Here is a 7,589-nt window from a genome sequence, read left to right on the forward strand (position 1 = left end):
TGCTGCGATGGGTACTCTGGCAGGGCTACACACTTTAGTGTGTATTCAGTTATGTGGAGATTGATGATGGAGACTGGGGATTGATGTGTTGATTGAGCTGCTTGGTATTTGTTTCATGTTGGTTTGTATCGTATAATTAGTACTGACCACGTTTAAATGTTTTAAAAACTGTGGTGATCCATTCGGGGATGGTGAGCAGTTATTGAGCAGGTATGATATGACGCGTATGAGATAGCTGGGAGGAGTCATCACGTGGCAGTTAGAAGTCTTCCGCTGTGTCAGACGATGTTTTATAGCTTTGATAGTTTTAGCAGTAGACCGTCCGAGAATCTTGTATTTCGATTTAACAGTTTTGGTTTTGATCATGTAATCACTTTACACTATATTGTTATTTAAATTATGTTTCTTCATTGTCATTTGATTATCATTGCCTCGGGTAACCGAGATGGTGACGTTCTTATACCTTAAGTGGTCCTGGTAAGGCACTTGGAGTATGAGAGTGTCACAAGACCTCACACGCTTAATCTTCCTATCAAGTTGATTTTCAACCTCGGCCTTATAAATAGTAAACATATTCTCAGCCTCACTTTTATTCCTTAACAAATAAACCTTAGTATATCTCGAATAATCATCCACAAAAGTCATATAATATCTCTTATCTCCTTTACTCTCATCTCACAATTCTTATAATCAGCCAAATCGGTGTGGATAAGTTCTAACAATTCAGTTTGCCTTTTGGTCACTTCCTTAAAAGGTTTCTTAGAGTGCTTTGCTTCCACGCATACTTGACATTTATCCATGTCATAAGAAATTAGATTAGGCAACAAGTTCATTGTTTTCATGCGTTTAATGGATTTAGTGTTAACATGTCCAAGTCTAGAATGCCAAATATCAATGGACTCAACGATGTAAGCAGAAGAAGTAGATGCATTCATTTCAACATCAAGAACAAACAGACCGCCATTACAAAAACCTTTGCCAACAAACTGACCATTCTTAGATATGACTAACTTATCAGACTCAAAAGTAAGTTTAAGACCAGCTTTATTAAGTAAAGCACCAGAAATCAAATTTCTACGCATATCAGGCACATAGAGCACTTTTTCAAGAGCTAAAACTTTGCCAGAAGTGATTTTCAGGTGCACCTTGCCAATGCCGAGGACTTGAACCTTGCTGGAGTTGCCAACATACACTACCTCTTTCTCATCAACATCTTTTAGCTCCTTGTAAAGATCCTTGTTGGTGCAAATATGGCGTGTAGCTCCTGTGTCAACAATCCATTCCACTAAGCTTCCAACCAGATTAATTTCGGACACCATTGCAGCAATTATATCATCACCCTCACTTGAACCCTCGACAACATTGGCTTGTGGCTTGTTAGATTTTTAATTTTTGTAGCCACCACGTTGATTGTTGTCTTTCTTTTGGAACTTCCCGCCATGTGCATTATTGCGATTCCCTTGATTTTGTTGTCTTTCCTCGTAAGCTTTCTTGGCCTTACACTTAAAAGGGGGATGACCAGGCTTATCACACCACCAGCAATTTCCTGTCATTGTCTTTATTGATTTATCAGAATTTTGTGGTTTGTTGTATTGATCATAGCTCCTCTTGTTTGTACCTGTATTCCTGTATTCAACAACATTAGCCTTAACAGTGTTAGTAGCATTAGTCCTGGCTCCTTGTGGCATCCTCAATCTTGACATGACCAATTAGCTCCTGCCATTGTTGTCAGAATCCCGATTCGATCCTATGATTCTACGATTTTACGATCCAAAAATGCCTGACCGATCCCGGATCCTACGATTCTATCATGTTTGTAGAATCTTACGATCCTATCTACTCGAAATTTTCTACAGGTAGGATCATAATACAATTCTACGATCTTACCATCCTACGATCCGACTCCATAGTAAACATATTAAAATACATTTTTATATAATAACATCGTAAAACCCAAATTTCATGTAATTTGTAGAAACATGTTCATAAAATAATACTAAACTTATTAATTATCAATATTTTGTGTATAAATAAGTGTTTTGATCTTCAATTATATATTTTTACCAAATAAAAATTTATATTTAGTGAATTTGTAGAATCTTACGATTCTACGATCCGATTCTACCGATTCGATCCTACCCTCCCCATCAATTCAAAGTAGAATCCCGATCCTAACAACATTGGCTCCTGCAACTTCATATCTTTCTTCTTATGCCTTAGATGTTTCTTATACCCATCCCAACTAGGAGAAGGCAATTTCTCAATAAGAACATTAGCCTGCATATACTCGCACATCACCATTCCTTCACCAATAATTTGAGAAACCATATTTTCATACTCATGTATTTGAACCATTATAGGTTTACTATCAGTAATCTGAAATTTTAACCATCTTGCTACTGCATATTTCTTAGTACCGAAATCATCAGTACCATACTTAGTTTCCAAAGCATCCCAAATCGATTTAGCGGTCTTAGCTTTGCAAAGTAGATATCAAAGCATTATCAACCATATAGTGTAACATGACGCCTCTAACGGTTTTATTGTCTTTTGCAAATTTGGGATCGGGTTTGACAGTTTCAGACGAACTAGAGTCTTCAGTGGATTGTGTGGATTGTGATTCTTGAAATAACACATAGTCAATTTCATATTGCGAGAAATAAAACAGAATTTTTTCAGACCATCTTCTATAATTTTTCCCATCTAAAAGTTCCATCTTACTAAGGTCAGGGACAATTTTGTGTGGTATAGTGAAATGGTTGACAGGGGCATTAGGAGTAACGGTAACAATTTCTCGATTGACATTGGAATCGTCAGAATTTCCAGATGGGTTTGACATTGTTTAAAAACAAACAAAAACAGTAATGTATAACAAAGATCAGAAAGTTCTATAACTGATTTAGATTGAAGGAAATATGAACTTAGCTGATCAGAAATACCCTTAATCGAGACGCCATGTAAGACACTGTCCTAAATCAGTTAGACCCCTACACAGGTGCTCCTTGGGTTCTGTGGTCACCGATTCCAGGGTTAATGCCTCCTTCCGCACATTGTTGCACACCAAAGACGGAAGTGGGAACTGTTCTCAATATGACAGAATATAATAGAGACGAAATAGAGAAGAAGAAGTTGTATGTTTTTCTGTGTATGAAGACTGTGGATTAGTGAGGTTTATATAGCAAAAGTAAGGCTCCTCCAACAGTCGAAAAATCAATAGTATTGATTCTGAGATTAATGGCCATAACATCGGACAATGAATGCAGTATTGATTGTGTAATAAAATCTCAACAGCTAGAAGAGAATCCGAGGAAAAAAGTTCAGCCCAGTAGCAAAAAGGGGGCCCACCCCACCGCGCACGTGTCACGAACACGAGCCAAGCCGGACGGACGGCGGCGGCGCGCGAGTGGGGAGACTATAGTCTATCCTCTATAGTCTAGTTAACACCTGTTAACTCACCTTCATATATAAACACAACATTCTCCCATTATTCTTCCAATGTGGGACAAATGTTATCATACTTAAGTTTTGGAGCAACTTCCAACTCCAACACACAGGACATGTTATTTAAATTTAATAAAATATATATTTATAGTTCTATATGTGCGGTTTTATTTTTGAAAAAGTATTTGATATTAAATTTAAATAAGTGAAAGTAAAACTTGTCGTTAATTATAACTCACTCTCATTTCCAAAACCAAAATCCAACTTATAATCTATCTATTTCGACATCTCAATACTCGTCTAAAGAACAGAAGTAGAGTTAATGGAGGTGGTAGAGGGGAAGTGGGTGTGTCGGTGGGAGGGGACTCGGGGGAGGAAGGCTCGGGTGAGGAGGTGGTAGAGGGGGTAGTGGTGGTGGAGGAGACAAGAGAGGGAAGGACGGGTATGGTGACGCGACACCAATCAGAAGAGTTAATGGAAGACGGTAGAGATGACAGTTTAAGAAGAGAAGAATAAGGGAACTGATCGTCAAAGAAATGAACATGCCTAGAAGTATAAACACGGGAAGTGATAGGGTCGAGACAAAGATAAGCACTTTGATTCAGAGAATATCCAACAAAGACACATTGATGAGCAGACCAAGGTTGGAGTTTGTGAGTAGTATATGGTCGCAACCAAGGAAAGCAAAGACAGCCGAAGTTGTGAAGCTTATATAGATTCGGTTCTTGATGGAAGAGTTTGTAGTACGGAGAGTTATTATTAAGAGACGGTGTAGGGAGACGGTTAATAAGATAAGCATCGGTGGAGAAGGCATAAGGCCAAAGTGAGGAGGGTAATTAAGCGTGAGTGAGGAGCGATAAACTGGTTTCAACAATGTGACGATGACGGCGTTCAGCGAAACCGTTATGCTCGGGAGTGTAAAGAGGCGATGTTAAGTGTGTAATTCCGTTAAGATTAAGGTGAGAAGTTAGTTTCACGAACTCGCCTCCGTTGTCGAAATATAATTGTTTAATCGGTTTATTGAAGAAATTTTCAACGATAGCTCGGAATTTTTGAAAGGTAGATGCGGTGTCAGATTTTTGTTTTAGCGGATAAATCCAAATATAATGGGTGAAATGATCGACAAATATGACATAATACTTGTAGGACTCGAGAGAGGTGACGGAGGAAGTCCATAAATCAGAAAGTATTAAATCGAGAGGAGCAGTAGAAGAGAGCGTAGATTAACCAAATGATAATTTAAAACACGAAGGATTTTATTAGTAGGATGGCCAAGTCGATGATGCCACGAAGCTTGACTAGGAGCTACGGCTATGTGTGCTCGAGGCGGAGATGGCGTCCAAACATATTGACCCATCAATAAGGGGACCTTGAAGAAGGACCGCTCCCGTCGGATTTGCCTTAATACAAAAAGAAGTGGGTGAGAAAACAACATAGGCATTATTATCAATACAAAATTGTGAGACGGATAATAGTTTACGAGAAATAGACGGAACGACTAGAACATTGGTAAATTTAAGAGAGGAATTAGAGAAAGAGATTGTGAAAGAACCAGTATGTGTGATTGAGAGAGCGGAGCCATCGCCTATAACAAGATCGTCGGGTCCGTCATAGGCCTAGTGAAGAGACAGAGTATTAAGATCATCCGTGATATGGTGCGAGGCACCACTATCGACAGTCCAAGAGTGGGGGGCTGGTTCGTTTGGTGTGTGGCAGTATGAGCATGTGGAGGACCACGAGGCTGTCAAGTCAGGAAGACAACGTTTAGATATTTGACCTGAAAGTCGCGACAGTCAGAAGCGACGTGACCAAAACGGTCACAAAAATGACAACGGCCCTTGTAAGGCTTGGAATATCCAGTTTGAGAGGAAGTAGAGTTGGACGATTTTGGTGGATAGTTGAAGGACCGGTTTTGCTGGTCTTGACGGTATTGATAAGAGGGACGGGTTTGATTGTTATTGTAATTGGGGCGATAATTAGGAGTATTGGCAGAAGGAGCAAAGTGCGAAGGGATGGGGGCAGACGTGTGCTTGAGACGGAGTTCTTGCTGGATCAATTTCTCATGAAGAGCTTCAAAAGAAATTGAAGTATCGCGGGCACGGACAGCTTCAATTACGGAGCCATACTTAGCATAGTTCAGGCTGTTTAGAATCTTTGCAGTGATATCATCAACATCCATTGGATGTTTGAGTTGGGCTAAATCGTCAGTGCAGGCTTTGATGGCAGTCATGTAGTCGGTTATGTACATGTCATCAGTATGAGAAAGACTGTCGAGACGGTCTTTGATCTGAAGACGATGCCCACGGGATGAGTTGGCAAATGTACGCAGGAGAGTAGTCCAGACCTCATGAGAGGTTGTGTCGTTAACTATGTGGGCAGCAATCGGGGATGTCAAGGTTCCTGTGATCTGAGAGCACCGAGAATGAGTTGATCTTGCATATAGCATGTGGAATAGGCGGGGTTAGGGGCTGTTGTGATAGCGATTTAATTCGGGTGGGACAAGATTGACGGTGATGGTTTTGGGTGGAGGGGTAGTAGTTGTTGGAATATGTGTCCTCCGACAATAATGCGATCACAACTGTTGACCATGATGATCACATGTTTAAGTCTCATTATAAAGAATACAATTGGGAAGTAATATTTTTTGTCAATTGGTCCCACACATATATCGGTAATGATTGGTGACTAGAGTTTGACATTCGTCGTGCGACGGTGGTGTGATTGATCCCCTAGGTCATACCTAAAGGGCAACACTCTTAATTGATCAATTAATCGATCGTATAACGTTACGAGTCAATTAATTTATTTAAAATTGACGGACGATTTTGGAAGTAATATTTGCGTATCTCATTGAAATTTAATTAAATGAGATACGGTCTGAGTAATCGAATTGTATCATTAATTACTCAGATGAAATTATTGTTTAAGGAAACAATTGAATTTGAATGAATTATTATAAATACAATTTATTGTGATTTATAATTGGTAAAATATTTTGGTACTAGTAATTGCGAATTACTGAGTCGATTTTTGTATATGACGTATTTTATTAATACGTTGATTTTTAATATGTTAAAAATACATAACAAATTTATGTAACATATGACATGTGACATAAGACAAATTGACATTTTGACAAAGATAATATGGAGTCCATATTATCTATGAGTACCGAAATTAAGGGAGAATTAGGATAATATTGTGTTTATTATTTGAGTGGTAAACATGATGATTACCCTAATTGACTAGCCATGCATACCTAGTGTCCATTGTGAAGAGCAACTAGAGCATGCATTGACTCCCTCTACCCCCCTCTTCCACCCGGTTTTTGGAGAGGAAAAACCACTTTGGTTTTTCCTCTTATTTTACCTATTATACCTAAAAATGTAATTGTTGCATTATGCATTCATTATTCATCATAAAAATATTTTAGAGAGATAAAATATTTTCTTCTTTCTCTCCTTTCTCCTAACCGGTTTTAGGAGATCAAACCAAATTATTTTGGGTCAATTTTTCCTACAAAATTAATATTGTCTAGTATACATAATAATAATTTTATTAAGAGTGTGCCTTGGGTATTAAACTTTGGGAGAGATCCTATACTTGGGTCTTTGTTCATCCATTGAGGAAAGCACAAGAACAAGAGAGAAGGAGATCTCTCTTGTGCCCTAATAAACCGAAAATCCAATGTAAGATAAATATTTCTTCTTTATATTGTTTATAGTTTGCATGCATAAGATCACTAATTAATTTTATGATTAAATTAACCTAATACATATATGAATATGTTGAGTATATAGATCTACTTTTCCTTCAATTGGTATCAGAGCCATGGTTGTTTGCATGCAAATCGGTTAAAAGTTTTTCCGAGTTATATGATTAACATATAAAACTTGTTAAATTTGTGTTATTATGATATATCACGAAAATCATTATGCATGTTAAAATTTCTGGTCCTAAAATGTTTTTAGGATATTTTGGTTAATTTATGGATTTTTATTGTTCATATTATATAATAATGGCATTAAAAATATGATTTTATGAATAAAATGTCATTTTTGGACTAAAATTAGCTAAACTTCGAATTTTCAGGTGATTTTTGGATATGTTATCAAATATATTATTTTGAGATGACCTGTAAATTTTCA

The sequence above is a fragment of the Silene latifolia genome, unplaced genomic scaffold (genome assembly GCF_048544455.1).
Source record: "Silene latifolia isolate original U9 population unplaced genomic scaffold, ASM4854445v1 scaffold_381, whole genome shotgun sequence".
Classification (NCBI taxonomy): Eukaryota; Viridiplantae; Streptophyta; class Magnoliopsida; order Caryophyllales; family Caryophyllaceae; genus Silene; species Silene latifolia.